The sequence below is a fragment of the Thermobia domestica genome, chromosome 3 (genome assembly GCF_964235325.1).
Source record: "Thermobia domestica chromosome 3, izTheDome1.hap1.1, whole genome shotgun sequence".
In the NCBI taxonomy this organism is placed as follows: Eukaryota; Metazoa; Arthropoda; class Insecta; order Zygentoma; family Lepismatidae; genus Thermobia; species Thermobia domestica.
Window position 1 is genome coordinate 19,322,656 of NC_137456.1, and position 19,272 is coordinate 19,341,927.

The 19,272-nt window shown below is 37.1% G+C and overlaps 1 protein-coding gene across 1 annotated transcript in view; it reads right to left on the reverse strand.

Annotated features, from left to right (window-relative positions):
* LOC145681695 (gamma-aminobutyric acid receptor subunit pi-like) overlaps positions 1-19,272 on the reverse strand; it is a 95,195-nt gene that overhangs the window by 59,128 nt on the left and 16,795 nt on the right. The window lies entirely within an intron of this gene.

The following is a 19,272-nucleotide window of genomic DNA, read 5'->3' on the forward strand; positions in this document are numbered from 1 at the left end:
AAATTATCGATTTATTCTGTTTCGTACAAGGTAGGATAACTGTGAAATACTCAGAGGTACCTTGTACAGTATTTGCGCAATGCAGTATGTGTACACGAGACAGCTATGAAGAATAACAGTTCACAGTCTGATATTGTCGACCGTTGACCGCATTGCAAAGATGACATCGGCGAAGCAAATTTTTCCGCCTGTGATCAAGCACATCTGAAATTTCGTAGATGATTGCCGCAGCTATATTACATCGAGCTACAAGTTCTTCGACTGTCGTGGCCGGAGTTTCATACGTATCCCCGAAATAAAAAATCAAGCAGCGTGAGGTAGAATGAACGAGGTTGTCATAACACAGGTTTTTCTCTCCCAATCTGGGAATGTTTCATTTAGGTAAGTCTGCATATTCCTGTCAAAATGTGCAGGTGTACTATCATACTGAAATCACATCTGCTGTCTTATGTTCAAGGGCACATGTTCTTTCAATTTTGGGAGACAATTACGTAAAAATAAAAGATACGTACTCCCACACAGGCAGACCGATAATAAATAAGATCCTACCACAAAATTATCCACCACACCACACCAAATTTCTGCTGCTGATCGTTTACTAGAGTTGCATGTGGGTTTTTACGCCATACACATGATAGTTTCAAGACGGTTTTGATCATTCGACGTACGCTGTCTTCAAGTTCAGCTGTCCATATGGGGCTATTTCCTCCGATTTCACGTACGAGAAACCGAAGGGACCCCTCTCTCGAAGTCGAATATGGAGGCGTGGAAAAATACAAGGAAAGTTACTCTCTTTTGAGGGCGACGGTCACGATGTAAACGCCTCACTTCTGGGCTATTGCCCTTTGCTACTCCATAAATGAGTTGCATATCTGCCAGCTCGTGGACAGGGCAATCTTCCATCGCGCAGGCGTGTACAGGTTAACACAATCAATTTTACTTAAACACCAACGTCTACACTTTTACACGACCTTAAATACCTGGACACAACCCTCTACCGTTGAACACAACATTTCCCATCCTGTTATACAGCAATTACACGTGTAACAGTAGAGCATCTGACTATGTATATCACTCACAAGTTGCGTAGATGCTTATTACAACTCAGCTATGCTAACTGAAGCCATTCCACAATAAAACTTCAAGATAGCCTTCTGTAAGCCACTCGCAATTGGCACACAAGGGACGATAGTTCCGTAGGTATTCCTCCGTGTAGGTATTCCATACAGCTCTAAGGTATGTACATTAGAATGTCGTAAAAACACTATCCTTTTTTTAAAATGTACTTTCAACGAGCTTCCTTTGAGAAAATTTCTCCGGCAATGATAAAATCAAAATGTAAGTGGTCTACACTAGGATAGTATTTTGGTATATTCACAATAGCAATGAAGTTTTTCATAGCTCAGGGAAAAGTTGAGGTTTGCCAACTCGAAGGAAGGGGAAAACGCCATCAAAAGTATTCCTGGGAGAAGATTCATCTAACGGATAAATCAAGTATACTATTCCAGCGCACTTCTTGGTGTCGTTATGCAACGTGTACAACATCCCTTGTTTCCCCACTTTTGTTGCTTCTGTGCACAGAAGTACCATATTCCACGGAATTACATATTACGAGGAAGAAACCGTTTAATGCAGCTTACTTTTGCCCCATATCTATTCACACAATATTTGGAATCCCTGGGTCATGTGGAGAATTCCTTGTACACTCGTTCATCACATATGATCTTTGCATTTTTCGATGTTATATTTATTTACATGCCGCCTGACTGTCCTATGCACAGTCGTTTTAAACCTAATCTGGATCAAAGTTATTTTTCCTTTTTCACACACTCTTGGACAGGAAGCCGTTCATTTATCATCCGTTACCATTAGCCTAGAAGATATAAGTGTGATACGTTAAAGACTTCGTTCCATTTAAAATCTTCTTCCGAGACGTCATTATGTACTGAGACAAAATAGATGAATCACACATGTGTATCTCTCTTTCTTTCGAATTCTGAGTGTTCTTCTAACTTGAACGATGCACTATTATTTTTTAATGTTAAATCTTGTACTTGATTGATCATTTCTTCATTCAACGTTTGATAAAATACTCAAAGGAATACTCCAGTTTCTTTGGAAGTCATCCTTGCATCGTCACTGTACACTAATCGAATCTACGACTAAAAACAATGGACATTCTTCTGCCCGACTTCAATCCGACGTTTTGTTCATGAGTTATGGCGGTTTATACATTTTTCCGACAAATTTTCGGGTGTTACACCCAGGTTGTTGTATAGTTTTTGTTTTATTTCGGTGTCAGGAATCACCTAACGACGTTTGTTATATTAATTAAGTTACACCCTATATATATACGGGCGCCATTTTATGTATTAAAAAAATAAATTTGTTTAGTAACGTAAATAGCTAAACTATGAAAACGTATTTACTAGAGAAACACTTTTTAGTTCTTGTAATAATTTTCTCTCAAACAAACTGAAGGTAAATATATACCAATAAATCAATACAGCTATATTTTAGAAAATGAAATGAAATCTTTGAGTTTTACGTCCCACGCTTATGCCGGTTAGGCTGAAGGAGACGGTGATTATGAGAAATGAATGAAATGGTGGAATGAAGAAAGTGGGAGGAAACGGGAGAACCCCGAGAATATCCACGCACACGGCGTTTATCGACCACAAAGTTCACTTGGCGGGAGCAGGGTTTGAACCCGAGACCCCATGCACCAGGGGTGAACGCTCTACCACTGACCCACCGCGGCTCCAGCTATATTTTAGAAATACAATAGGCACTGATTTTTCGAAGACTGCTCTAATACATAGGAACAATCAAATTTGTAAATAGAGAGTTTTCTTTTTAAATAAAACAAACTGAATTGCTTAAACTGCGCTATATCGATTGGTTTCAGCATCTGATTTTTTAAAAATAAATAATTAGCAGCACGAAAAATTCCTATATTATCTTCGAAAATAGACCTACATGTTAATTGCTTTACTGGCTTTATACATTTTTTTTTTTTTTTTGAAAAAGTGATTGTAGGGGAAGATGGGGCTAGTTGCAACAATTTTCAGGTCTGTTTTTTTACTCGAAAATTATTATAGATATAAAAACTATATTGAGTGTACTAAAAGGTACATGCCTTAACTACATACCAAAAAAAGAGAAGTGCAAAACATCGAACGGCAGTTTTGATAGCATCCACTTTTTGAACTAAGTCCGACTGTTGACACTTGCCCCACCCATGGGGTAAATTGCAACATCATCTGGGGTAAGTTGCAACAATCGGACTTGATTCAGAAATTTAATGCTATCAAATCTACAGCTTGAACATCGCTTCACTCATTTTCACTGTGGCAGTCAATGTCTATAATCTATACAGATGTAGTACGGATTTCTCTCGGAACACGACCAATGAGACCACTTCTCACAACATAAACACTGTACCCAGTCTTCTTCTGTATCCTGTTCTTCGTACGGTTCTTCAGAAACCAAACAGACGACTTGAGAATAAATTCTTCTCAGCTGATGATTTTACGTTTTCGGTTGCTTTTAGATGCTTCTTTTTCATTTCGAAAGTACTTTTTTCTAGAGTGTTTGTAAGAATAGCACAACTCTTCCTTTTCCGAGCTGTCAGTTTTCTAGTTCCAGATTTTGGACAGAACCATACATGTTCAGGAGATCATCTGAAGGATTCTACACTATCTTCTTAGATGCATTTGCAGGTGATCCATGAAGCTCACTTTGACCTGCAGTCTGAAGTTCTAACTGAGAAGATGAAAGGAAACAACTACTACTAGGCACTGCAAGCAATAAGCCATCACTGTTGTCCTATAATAATAATAATAATAATAATAATAATAATAATAATAATAATAATAATAATAATAATAATAATAATAATAATAATAATAATAATAATAATAATGGAATAATAATAATAATACTCTTAGTTTTATTACCAACAACAATTGTTCATATAACAATGCTTAACCGCAAAAATTTCTATTTCAATGGCATGCGGCATGTTGCAACAGATGTTGCAAGTTACCCCATCGAAATATTTATATATAAAAGCTTTCCTCCCCACTAAATAGCAGGTAACATGGGAACAGAAATATAATGTCATTGTACTTCAACTGTTATACTATTTGGGTACTACATCTTACTTATTGTTATTACATATATGTAAGGAGTAGTTAGTGCTCTCAAATGGATCAGGTCGGGTCGGGTCAACTCGCGTCGGGTTGTCGTGTCGGGTCAGTCGGGTCAGCTCAAGTCGGGTTGTCGTGTCGGGTCAGCTCGGGTCGGGTTGTCGGATCGGGGTCAATCGGGTCAGCTCGGGTCGGTTTGTCGGGTCGGGTCAATCGTGTCAGCTCGGGTCGGGTTGTCGGGTCAGGCCAATCGGGTCGGGTTATCGGGTCTGGTCAATAGGGTCAGCTCGGGTCGGGTTAGTCGGGTCGAGTTGTAGAGTCGGGTCAATCGGGTCAGCTCGGGTCGGGTTGTCGGGTCAGGTCAATCGGATCGGATCACTGGTCGGGTCACTCGGGTCGGGTCGGGTCAGTCAATTCTAGTCACGGGTCGGGTCGGGTCGGTCTTGAACCCGACCCGACCCGTTGAGAGCACTAGGTATAGTAAAGAAAGAAATGGTACCAGGTTATGCGTACGCTGATGATGTAAATTTAATAGGGGATGATGGGAGAACAATAGAAAGAAATGCAAAGGTCTTATTAAACGCTTGCAGGACAAGGGTTTAGAAGTAAATGCAGAGAAAATTAAATACATGGAAGTGAGTTGGGAACGTAATACGGCCAATTATGAATGCGTTAAAATATTAAATAATACTTCTGATAAAGTGGATACTTTCAAATATCTAGGATAACGAAAATCATTTTCACGAAGAAATTAAATGTCAACTAAAACAGGGAATTAGTGTTATTATTCAGTTCAAAATCTCTTGTCGTCGCGAATTCAGTCGAGGAGTTTGAGGCTTAAAATATATAAAACAGTAATCATACCTGTTGTTCTGTATGGTTTCGAAACATGGTCGCTTACTCTGAGGGAAGAACATAGACTGAAAGTATTTGAGAACAAGATGCTCAGACGAATATTCGGACCCAAGAGGAATGGCGGAAACTTCATAACGAGGAACTACATAAATTATACGGCTTACCAAACATTGTTAGGATCATTAACTCTAGGAGGCTTAGGTGGGCAGGACATATAGCCAGGCAGGGGTGAATTCAGGGGGTGGTCCGGGGGAATCTCCCCCCGAAGAAAATTCATCCCCCCCGGAGAAATTAAAAAAAATTCAGTCACAAAATGTAGAAATTTGCTTTTCTTTTCGTGCACGTGCAGACAAAATCCGATCTCTCAATATACATATAAATGACGCAAACCCATTCTATATAAGTATTAAGCATATAACATGTAAGATAGAATACCAAATAGCAGCGGCGGCTGGTACTAATGTTGCATGGTTGTGCAACCGGACATTTTTTTAATACTTAAAATATTTTTAAGTATTAAAGTAGTGTATCAGTGAAAAATAAACCTTTGATCTTGAGCGCAAAACAGTATTGATGCATTTCTGAAAAAAGTCAATTAAAAAACGGAAAGAAAGAGATGATTTACATTTCCAGTGGCAGCCAACGTTGTCACTGGAAGCAGTAACATTGAGCATATGGCAGCGAGCTCCTATTTCTTAACATGGAGAAGTGGATTTATTCTTGCATCGCTCCTATCTTCCCGCATTGCTCTCTTGCGATTGCATTTTCTCCCGCAACTGGTCAGCTTCTGTAATAGTTACGAATTCCTCCGCTTAGCAGCGCTTGACTCAATTGATAGGGTGAGAGAGATACAGAGAATCTTTATTAAGCCTATTACTAATATTACATATTAATATTAGCAATAATAATAATGATAACTAAATTCATGGCGCAACAGCCTTTAGAAGGCATGGACTTATGGCACTCATTTCTGTGGGGTAATGTGTTTATAGGTCTGCACGGGCTCGGGCTACTATGATAACCGTAATGGGGCTAGCCATACTGAGAGCTTTATACAGTTCTACCTGAGTTAGAGCGGCAACGCCGGAATCTGGTTACAATGAAGGATTTATGGTAGGGACAAGTAAACCCTTAGATCTTTACTTACTATATATATATATATATATATATATATATATATATATATATATATATATATATATATATATATAGATATAGATATAGATATAGATATATATATATAGATATAGATATAGATATAGATAGATAGATAGATAGATAGATAGATAGATAGATAGATAGATAGATAGATAGATAGATAGATAGATATCGAGTGTTGCAAAATAAGTGTTACAACTCTTGAGAGGTGACTCCTGCCACTGAGACAAGAAAAAAAGTTCTCTTGAACTTTCGGCTATCGGACATAGTTTCGGATCTACAAAGCGTGGAAAAATGAGTTTCGGACGCCAATAGTTCGGAAACTAACCAACATAAAGAGGGCGGGTAAAAAATTCACTGAAGAAGTCATACCTGCTCCATTGAATTTTGCATGTTTCACAATCCTACCATGCACGCGCAAGGGTTCCCCAAAGGAACGTAGGGAGTCCCGGATAATCTTCCAAGTGAAACTTGGTCTAAATGGATATGAATTGATAAGCTTGTACCAGGTAACAATAATTCGTTTGTATTAAGTCGATATCTGGAACAAATATAAAATGGCGGACACCATGCCCGTTGTGTGTGGTTGCATAATCGCCAGGTATGGATGCCGGACAACAGTGATGTTCTGAGTATTAAGTATAGCGAATTTGTACTCAAATACTCTAGAAAGACATCTGCAATGTCGATAGAGCATAACAGTGAAACAGGGTGATTCAAATGTGTGGAAACACTTTACGAAAAATCCCCAGAATGCACTCATACTCAGTAAACGTGAGTTCAAATCGTCGGAAATGTAAGGATTAGCGTCAAGAACATGAAAGCCATTGCCAATTCATCAATAATATTCCCTCAAACTGATGCCATGTGATGTGCACGGTTGCATACCAATAAGGATGCGATAACTGAAGCCAAGTTACTTTACATATATATGATTGTTATTAGTAAGAAGATAAATAAGAAAATAATCAGGCAGTATATTATAAGGAAAGAACATTAATGATCATAACGAAGGATTAGGTATAGAATGCACGATACGTATGATATAGTAATGGGCGTGAATGATGTGGCGAGATGCATACACAGGACAACACGTGGGTGATATTAGTTAGACAAATGAGCTTATCTTTAGCCTAGAGGCTGCTCTATTCAATGATGAAAATGAATGAGTCCCATGTTAGTAAATAATGGTAATCACTGTGCTGGAAATGATGGGTGAATGAGAGGAAGATGTTCATGAATGACGTAATCGGCGATGATAAGTAAAGAGGGATCTAACGGTGGTAGATTATAGGAGCGAAAGTGGAGAATGATAGTAACGGTGAGGTGTTGGGTGAAATGCTAAATAACGCATTGTATCCTGAAGTAAAGAATGTCGGTTTTCCAAACATCTGGTGATATATGTTAGCCGAAGTTTTCCAAGAAAGTATTGTAAGGTCGGAAAGGTAATTTGGCGGAGTGTGCAATTAAAACAGTTATCGTGGAATATGAAAAGAACACGAGAAGCTGACTTCCAACACGAGGCCGAAACGTGTAAGTAGCCAGTAATGAAATTTAATGCATAAATGATATATTTACTCTTAAAACAATTCTAAGCGATATAGCCCAAGACTTATCCTATGTCTGGCGTGTTATTTCAAATCATTTTGCTAATATGATAATCTTTGTAAGTCAAACAAAATATCTATTATTATTTTAAACTCTGTTAAACTAACCTTTGTGACACACAGAGTTTGACCCTGGTTTAGCAGATACACAGTAGTGACCAACAGATTCCCTTTTGTTGTATGTATACCTTATGTAAATAAACTATCATCATCATTATATATTTTCTCAATTATTCCATTTTGCAATTGTTAAATAAGATTAACAAAAGGTTGTAAGAACTAATAGCGTTATACTAACAAAGGTTCACCAAGTAGTTTATAAAATAATATCGTCCTTATTTGTAATGGAATTGCAGGGGCTTATCGCCCAGCCTTGTTAGGAAGAAGAAGCATATACAGTTTATTGCATTGCAGATAGCATACCCTACAGGGAAATAAAATCATAGGTCACACTCTATCACTGTACTACCAAACCAAACTAGTAATATTCCAAGACAAGAACCATTGTCTTGTTCTAAAAATAACACTAGACTAGTAAGTGATAACACAATACGTGTACAGAAACCAATACATAGTCATTCAGGGTATAGCCAGCAAGTTTTTCTAGAGGGCCTTCATTTTTACAAACTAAAAACAAATCAAAAGTTTCTTTCAAGATTATGAAAGAATTAATAACACATAGATACATATGTATTTCAGAAGTACATATTATTATTATTATTATTATTATTATTATTATTATTATTATTATTATTGTTATTAATATTTAGTAGTAGTAGTAGTAGTAGTAGTAGTATAGTAGTAGTAGTAGAAGTAGTATATTTCATATATGCTACATTTCTGAGACTTGAGTCTTGATAGTACGTGAAGTTTAAATCAAAGGTTATGTTACGGACGGCAAATGATGGCTTAACACCAAAAACATATTCTGGCCGGGACCGGAGGTTAGTCTGTTTTATGTTTATTAAACGTGTTTAATAATTACAGCAAATGAAATATGTTTATAATAGAATGTGAAAGAATACAGTTTTAAAAGAATTAAACTACGTCAACATGTTAAAATAATTAAAAGAACCTAATTCATCAGCCACTTTGTACTCTCGTTTGCTTAACTGGATGAACCGAGGCCTAAAGGAAAAAGAGTTTTCTGCCCAAATCTTATAAGCAGTGGCATATTTTAATATTATAGAAACTGACCCTCCTTTCGCTTAGAAGTGTAATTTTCAAGACGCTGAAACATATAGTATTTTATTACTTTTAGTTAAAAGTTCAAATGCCGAGTTTCACGCATCTAGCTTAAACAAATCCTTCCTTAATTTATTTACATATTTTCTGAGTAAGTAATGGGGAAATCGAACATAAAAAAATGTGCTCCCTTTGCTCTTTCCCTTTTATGTGTTCAATTTTCAATTTTCAATTTTCAGTTTGTTTTTTTTAATAGGAAAGCTTATATGCCAAGTTTTATTTTACTAGCTTTAGAAACTTGCGAGATACACTACCCTTTAAAAAAATCTTACCCCACCCTTTTTACGATACTTATTTCCAAAAATTCTTTCTTATGTACTGCTTTCATAAGAAAATTATATTTTATAACTAAAATTTATTGACTCTACTTGTAGTAGTATGCCCAAAAATCACTCATCTTTACTCTTTTATATAAGAGTACAGAAGATAAATACAGTCAAACAAATGGACTTCCATGAACAGTTTCCGATTTCTTATAACTAACTTATTCGTACATTTCCCACAAGCTGTGGTTTTAAATTTACGCTCTGTCAAGGTCCAGGTTTCAAAAAGGAAGTAACTGGAAATACAATAATATTATGTATTTATGTACATGTGTAATATGTATAAATTTATTGTCTTATTGAAGCTTTTGTAATCTGAAAATAAACTTTTGATTTGCTTTTAATATATAAAAATCAAGCTCCCCTAGAAAAAATTGCAGGCTACACCCCTAAATGACTATGTAGTAATTTCTGCAAAAATGGCACACGACCTAAAATTTAGGTCTAGTGCCTATATTTTTAGGACTTGTGCCGTTTAGAACTTATGAATGTCACCCAATGTATTGCATAGTAAATGTTCTTTGTTCAATTTTAAATTTACTGCGTTCTTTATGTATACCGTTGGTATTTAATGTTCACTCGTGAAATGTCTAGTGAGCTTTTGTCTTAATTAAGTAAACTTTGGTGGATTTTTGTCTTACTCTTAATAAAATTCGCTCCACACAGTATATATTGAAATTCTGAATGTTTTCTTGCTTTCAGAAGTCTGGTAAAATATGCTTTTTAAACATTTTTTCAATTTTTTATTTATTTATTTTTGTTTTAGGAATTTGTCTTGGGATTCTCGTATCTCCATTCGAAAGAAACGAATTTCTTAACTAATTATGTAATTAATTCTTAGAATGAAATAAGTTGTATTATATAATTCACGTATAAGTGCAGAACAGATAGTGATAATAATAATCTTAGTAGTACAAATATAGTTGTTATTGTTGGAATTAGCTACGTTCGTGACATTATTGCCAACTAGTTGCTGCATCGTCGCAATTTCGTGGGGTGGTGGCGAATTTCAGAACTAAAGCAAGTGAATGAAAAAGGCACAAGACCTAAACGGCACAAGTCCTAAAAGGCAGAAGTCCTAAACGCCAGAAGTCCTAAAAATCATATCGCGGCACAAGTTCTAAACGGCAGAAATCCTAAAAATCATACCGTGCCACAAGTCCTAAACTGCAGAAGTACTAAAATTCAGGTCTAGTGCCTATATTTTTAGGAGTTCTGCCGTTTAGGACTTCTGGATGACACCCAACACATCATGCTGCCTCAGTGATGGTTTGGTGGGGAGTGAGCTACTCAAGCACAACCCAGCTGTATTTTTGCGAACAAGGTGTTAAAACATCTGCCAAGGTATACCAGAACACAGTGCTAACACCTATAGTGTAACCACTATCTGCTACCATGTTCCCTGGAGAAAGGTGGACCTTCCAACAGGATTCCGCTCCAGGCCACACAGCGAAACCAACTTAGGACTGGCTGGCGCGGAACGTCCCTCACTTCATTTCTACCATTGATTGGCCTTCTAGCAGCCCGGATCTTAACCCGTTGGACTACAAACTTTGGGCAGTACTTCAGGCAAAGGTCTGCCATAAACGGCATCCATCTGTCGACAGTCAGAAACAATCTTGGCCCGAGCAGTGAACAATTTTCCCATGGACAGTTTTGGGTAAGTTACATGTAAAAATGTAACGCGTTACAAGTTACTTTACTTTTTCCTAAAATGTAACGCGTTACTTGCCCCCAAAAAGTAACTGTTACTTTACTTCGAAAGTAACGCGTTACTTTTAGGTCTGAAACTTAGAATATGTGAACAAATGTTATCACTTCAATTTTCCGTACTACTATTACTATAGCTTTTATTATTATTATTATTATTATTATTATTATTATTATTATTATTATTATTATTATTATTATTATTGCCCTTTCTGAATTGCTTTATGTAAATGCAAGGACACATTTTTACTTGACAGCTATAAGTTATGAATATTTTCATATAAGGTAACATTGGCTAAAATGCCATACTGCGTTACTCGTACGGATGGGCTAGGGTAACCAGACGTACTGATTTTCGCAGTACAGTACTGTTTTTCAAAGAGCTGTCCTGCGTGTTGCGAAGATGTCTAGGAAATCGAGAAATATCCTTCTTCTTTAAAATGTCCTGCGAAATGTCCAGAGTTAATTTATTTGCAATATCTTAATGTTTCATTCTTTATTCACAATATTTTGAATCAAACACACTCTTTTCCTGAATGATGAACCGCTGTGTTTTTTAACACTCCTCAGAAGACTAGGGATGGAGAACAATCAACAAACCATTTTTTACAATACATCGCTTTTACTGAGAAGGCCTTGTTGAGATATCGGTAAAGTAGGAAAGGTTTCTTATTGAACTTATGACAGTGATGCTAACCAAGTTAAATAGAAGTTCCTTTGTGCCGGTCTAAATTTTCTTTCATTTCTTAAAATAATACCAAGCTTCGAAATTTATTATTATTATTGTTATTATTATTATTTAGCCCAACACGAACTTTGACTGTACGTTCATAAAATAAACCAATTTGTTATTCATCAAAGCATTTGGAGTTGTGTTTAATTCCTTTAATAATTTTGTTCAGTGCTTCTTCTTAACAAAAATGTTCATTAACTTAAGGTTAACATTAATTGAAATAATGATATGCGTATTGCCGACGCAGTAAGATATCATATACAGTACTATTATACTTGTGTCCTACTTTTCGATTGTTAGAATGTGGTCATCCTACGATGGGCACGAGTGAGTACGAGCGAGTATTCTTTGAAACTCGATTCGACTAAAAACAGACATCTTTGAACGCGATTCGAAAAATTTCCTCCAACTCGACTCGAATTCGGGTCGAGTCGAACCAAATCTGGTTTGTAGTTTCGAGTATTCTCTTCAAGTATCTTGCATAGACAATATAGGTTATCAATGATACTAGTACTACTACTAGTACAACTTTTATTATTATTATTATTAATAATAAATAATAATTATAATTATAATTATAACAACACTGTGTTTAAACATGAAAGAAACGCGGTCTGTGTTTGAATACTAAAAAACTAGTTGATTGCTAACCTCGGTAGTCGTGAATTCTAGGAGTCAAGGATATTGTTCACGAGCTTGTGAATTTAGGTTGAGGGTTTAGGTTGAGTATTCGGGCTCGAGCCAAACATTGTTAAAAGTTATAGGGCACTGGCCAAATATCTTCAAAACTGTTCGGCCCGGGTTTACAATTGTAAACAACTTGAGCAGCTGGGCTCACAGCTCACTCACTATGGACCCGAACCGAGAAGTGAGCCGAGCCAACAGCTCACCGAACCGTGTCAGCAAGAGCCTTCGGCCCAGATGAGCCGAACCGAGCAGATGGTTCATCCAACCAAGCCAGCTCGAGCCGATGGTTCACCCCAAGCGAACCGGCTCGAGCCATCGGCTCAGTTATTACTTCCCAACTGAGCTTCTTATTAAAAAAGTCTCTTGTGGTCTCGATATCGAGACGAGAAGACATGCGAGCATGTTTCCTCTAGTGAGCAACATTAAAAGTATTCCATATTACTACTTAGCTTACATTTCTCATGGCTTTCGCTTTCTAGTGGAATCAGGCCATGATTTCAAAACGAGTTAAAACGTAATAATAATAATAATAATAATAATAATAATAATAATAATAATAATAATAATAATAATAATAATAATAATAATAATAATAATAATAATAATAATAATAAATATAAGTATTCCATACATATAGAAATGCTTTTGACCAAGCACACAAGAAATTATATTTTGTCCATTTAGCACTATCATTCTTTTGTCACTCACAATTATTAATATTCATATAGTAAATATCTTATAATTCTTATATTTTAAAATCAATTGACAGGTCTCTGATGCTTTTATGAGAAATAAATATTTGGTTTTATAGATACTACGCAGTGGGGATGATCGTGCGTCGTTTCGGTCCTATGCCGTGTCGATCCTGTGCCGTGTCGATCCTGTGCCGTGTCGATCCTGTGCCGTTTCGTTCCTATGCCGTGTCGATCCTGTGCCGTGTCGATCCTGTGCCGTGTCGATCCTGTGCCGTTTCGTTCCTATGCCGTGTCGGCTCTATGCCGTTTCGATCGTACGTATTCTATGCATATAACTTGCACAGGCATAGAATCGACAGGAGTTTATAATTTGTAAGAGCAAAGATTAAACAGATAATAAAAATATTATTTTTTTAGGCACATGATTAAAAGTTAAATTATTTCAGAGCAGCGGCGTGAGAGCAAAACGGCACAGGATCGACACGGCATAGGATCGACACGGCATAGGACCGAAACGGCACAGGATCGACACGGCACAGGACCGAAACAGGTTTCTGAGCTGAATTGTCGGTCGTATGCCGTGTCGATCCTGTGCCGTGTCGATCCTGTGCCGCATCCCCTTCCGAAACAAGTTGTCTTCTTGTGACTGCAGGGGGTGGAAGAAACAAACGAACCGTGAAAGGAAGAAAGAAGTGGTTTTGGGCTCTTCCAGTCCAGACCATTCTAACCACTGAGAAGTGAGAATCACATTAAAAGCAGCTAAAACAGATGGTCATCCCTCTCCCCTCTGCAGCATACTTTTTATTCTCTGTTGCCAAACTTACTGAAGAATATATTGCAATTAATCTAACGCATGTAACGTAAATTGGAAACCGTGGTTGGATTTATATGGGTCTAGTGTATTTGTATTAAAAAATTCAAGTCATTACCTGCAATACTTTGTTAGAAATTACCATATTAAAATTTACATGTTTTCAAATGGGAAGTTAGAAACATAAGCGAAGAGGTAGAAGATCCCCTTAATAGGTGAATAGAAGGGACCCGAATCCATGACGTCAGGACCCCATTCCTTGAGCTTCGTGGCCTGGGCCAGACTTTTGACATTACTACTGCACTCAGGGGCAGTGGTTAGGAATGGGCACGAACGAGTTCGAGCGAGTTTTTTTGAAACTTGATTCGACTCGAAACGGACATCTTTTAGCTCGACTCGAGAACTCGACTCGACTCAGGGTACCCGGACCTTTCCAACGCTACCACTCGCGTCCAGCAACTCCATGTCTAACATGGTCGTCCTGACGTAGGAGAATCGACTCCATGCTTTTTTTCATAATTATTCTCCAAATGGATTTGTATACAAGGTAGTTTGGCAAGTTTAGCAGCAGGTCTAAAATAAGTCTCTTGAGAGTGGCTCTTATTTGTTAAAGAATACATAACGATCGCTTTTGGCTGTCTAAGCGGCTTGGTAAAAAAGAAAAAACCGCGTAGCATAACAACAAAAAGGTGTTTCTCTTATATGTTAAAAATAAAAGCACATAAAGTAAAGTCAAATCTTGGTAAGGTGAGTGCCGGGGGACGCCAAATTCTACTTTGCCCCGGGCAACGAAATTTCTAGCTACGGCTCTGACCTCCAACACATCGGGCTTTCAGAGTCTCATCCCTTATTACCTACAACAACGTAGTTTGATTAACCTGTTATACAAAACGTTTGGAAAGAACCTGTGAGTCTGACTTATTGATAGCTATGCAATATATTGACAGAGTGCTAGTCTTCAGTTTAGCGACGAAGTTGCCCTTAGGCGAATATGATGTTGCTCTCTACTTTTGTCTGTGCCTTGTAAATCGTAACATTGTGTTTAAAGGCAAACAGAAACAAGGTCAGCTGTTTAGTTGTTTGTAGAACAACTTGATAAGACGTTTGTGTCTTTTACACAAACACTTTTTGCCAGATTGCTGTTTGAAGCCTTTTTGCATTATACACTATAAAACAACATATCCAGATTCAGAGAAATACACAGAAAGTTTAAAGAAGGGTGAAAAATATCTTTATTATTCAGGTGCTTTATTATTATTATTATTATTATTATTATTATTATTATTATTATTATTATTATTATTATTATTATTATTATTTTCTTGAGTACAGAGATACAAAGAAAAAGAGCTCCGTCACCAATAACATGGAAGCGAAAATGACTTCGAATTGGATAGAATAGATCAATGCATTTAATTTCGGGGAGAGGCTATAGGGCAGACACGGATCCAGGGAGCGATCGGGGCAATCGCCCCCCTCCCACGGAAGAGGAAGCTTTCTTATTTTATATGTAAATAAAACCCATCCCAAAATTTGGAGCTCTTAAAACTAGCTAAGTAGTAGTATTACAATCTCCCCCAGAATTCCGTTCTGGATCCGCCCCTGCTACAGGGGTACTTTAGGGTTCACTGCTTTTCCTTGCAATCCACGCTCATTGCTGGATAAGTATTATATTTTATTATATTATTTGTCAAATTGAGCGAAATAGTTTTACCACAGCGGCAAATTCAACAATTAGGTTTAGGAAAAACAACTCATTGGTTCAAACACACACAGAAAGACAGAGTCCATTTGTTCGGGATGTTTTCTGAGGTTCGCGGCGTCTCCCAAGAAGAAATCTTGCTAAAACATATGTTGTTTTTAACAAGGAACGTAAATGGGTATCAGGTATATCAGTACTTCAAATGAAAAGCAAAAAGAAAAGAGAGACAAAGATGAGTGTAATATCCTATACTGTATTTTTGGCATTGAAGAATACCGTTACTGTTTTACTGATCTACTGTACGCACTTCTGCGTTTTACTAACCAAGCCACAATCATGCTATATATACCATATATCGGCTAGGTCCAATCTGATGCCAATGCGCCTTTTCTTCAAGGAACATTTTATTATTATTATTATTACACGCTCAGAAACAATGATAATCACCCGAAACCTGAGAAGATCTGAAGAATGACTCAGTAACAATAAACTGACAAAGAGAAGGAAAGACAAAAGTGGAAAACTATTGTAATCCAAAGTCGAGGCATTTTTTCTTGCAATAACCGACCCTTCAAGTCGGGGTAAGTTTCTTGAAATAATAGTAATATATTTTTAACTTGCTCCTTACTTTAGCTTACGTAGTAATTTAAGACACAAAGATGTATCGCAATTTGCAATACATTTTTCAATTTGCAGTGCAAACATGTAAATGCAATGTTGCATTTCCATGTTTGCACTGCATTGCATTCCCATTTGCACTGCAAACTGCGTTGCGATACTCCATTTAAAAAATGCAAGGAGATTCCTGACCAGTTGTTCTTTCAGAAAAAAATGTTCTATTCTATTTACTATTGTATTATAGACGTAATATTTTGGTCTCCTCCGGGGGGCACTCTCAGACCTCCGGGAGGGGGGCAGTGCCCCAAAAACATATCTAGAAGAAATACTGTTCCTGACACCAAGATAAGACAAAAGGTAATAACAAACCTGGGCGCACAAATGCTTAATTTCGGAGTTATAGGCTGCCAAAAACATGAAGAAATGAAGTTTAAAGGTCCATAGCTCCAAAACTAGGCGACCTACCGTAGTAGGGTCAAGACCTTATTTAGGAACTAGTACGTGAGCTATCCAAATATCCATGTTTCAGAATTCTGCCATACTTCTGCAACAATTTTTATACAGGTATTTGGTGAGTACTTCAAATTATATGCACATAGCCAAAGTACCTATCTAAAAATTGACGCATGTGTACTTTAGATTCTGAAACATTGCATTTTTGGATAGCGCACATATTAGTTTCTAAGTGAAGTCTTAACCCGACTACGATAGGTAGGGATGGGCGCGAGACAAGATTTGAGGCTTTCTCGTCTCGAAAATGTGCTGTCTCGAAAATGTGCTGTCTCGACTCGAAAAATGTATTTTTTATTGCAAAAGCTGTGTCTCGACTCGAAATTTGTCAGGAAAATTCTGTCTCGACTCGTCTCGTGCGCATCCCTAACGATAGATTCCATAGTTTTACAGCTATGAATCCTTAAAGCCCCCGATCCAGGATATGATCAAGGGAGCGACTAAATCACAGTTTGCCGCTTTATTTAGTGTAAAGCAGGATTGAAGCTTATTTTATCCAGTGTATACCTGAGTGTCAAGAGGGCTGTAGCTCCCTTTGGATCCGCACCTGTATAATATATATATATATATATATATATATATATATATATATATATATATATATATATATATATATATATATATATATATAACTGTTTCTGAGTAATTAGTTTCTTCAAAACTATTTTTAAAAATATGTGAAGAGTTTTGAGACATTCGAGTCGAATTTTACAAATTGTGTCTCGGCTCGTGCGCATCCCTACTTCTCGGTTCGGTTCGGTTCGATATTGAATAAGCTGTGAGCCAAGCCGCACAAGTCGTTGACAACCGTAGACCCAGACAGAACAGTTTTAAACATATTTGCCGAGACTCGAACCCCGGACCCTTAGCATAACAGTCAGACGCTGTAACCACTTACCTACACACGCTATAGCAAGTGTGTTTATAAACCAGCCATTACCCGCGCTATCAAACGTCTTAAATCAGCCATTGTCGGGAGTTACCCCAGTTACACTTGAAGTTTGAATTTTATTTACGGCCTTTAGGCATCTACGGCAACAGGCCCCATGTTTTCATTAAAAGCATTTGTTCTGTAGATTAAAATCAAGAATAACTTAATCTATACTCTTACTTACTGTTGTCAATATATATATATATATATATATATATATATATATATATAGAGAGAGAGAGAGAGAGAGAGAGAGAGAGAGAGAGAGAGAGAGAGACAGAGAAAGAGAGATAGGTAGGTATATAAAAATCGGATTAATGGGGGTTAAAAGAGTGATTTCGTAACTGCGAAATGGGTGATCGCACCACTACTGACATCTGGTAGCGGTGTTACGTAACACACACATTAGAAATAAAGCTTCGAAACGACAAATTGCACGTTGTGCCGTGGATAAGTCGGTAAGGTGTCTGCTTATTGAGTAGGCAATTCGAGTTCGAGTCTTGAATACACCAATTACTTTTTCCTTCAAAATACATTTCTATATTTTTATATATGTTATTAATAATTGCTTTCCTGCATTTTTTGTAAATTATCTTAAATTAGTGAAGGTTCAGTAAAATCAAGAAGGTTAAAATACATATATATGATTGTTTTATCCGTATGTACAGTCCAGAGATGGAGCGGGTCGGGGGGCCGCGGGTCAACAGAACGTGACCCACTGCAACCCCCCACTCTGACTTAACAACGTATTACGACCCACAGACTCATTCTGCTCAGTGCATTGTAGACAGCTTCTGAACACTGGTGAATTTGTCTACTTTCAAGGCATCCTTTTTCTTTTCATTTTTTTCTATTGACAAAAGAACTTCAGGCAATTTTAGATATTGATATTTGCAACTGTAATAATAGCAATAGGACTTATTTGAGACGCAGTCTGTGATTTCTTAGAGGAGCCAACTACTGCGGAAAAATGTTTCAATCATGTGTAATATATGAATTATTATATAAAAAATTGAATGCAACTATGTGTGCATGATCATCATATCCAAATAGCAAAGTCAAATGAAATGATTTTTGGTATATACTTAGGCCTCAATCTCAACTAGGAAGTTATCATAAATTCGGTATCGATTTCATTATATTACATATTCTAAGAGGGTCCGAATTTTTGCGAAAAATTTAGTATCTCACAAGCCGTTCAAGTTGGAGAGCTGATATTCAGTATATTAATTCTTTATCTAATATAAATAAAATAAAGAGTTTGTTTGTGTGTTTGTCTGTCTGTCCGTGTGCGGCCTGGGAACCAGACGAGTGGACCGAGAGTTACCAAATTTTGGTCAGGGGTACCTAGCCCAGGCCCCAGATCAAGACGAAGTCGTTTTTTTAAATTTCGAACCAGGGGGGTCTCAGGGGGCTTTTACCGGAACCGGCTTGGGAACCAGACAAATAGACTGAGAGTTACCAAATTTTAGTCACAAAAACCTTGGTTTACGCTCCAGATCAGAGTTAAACGTTTTTTCTCAAAATTCGAACCAG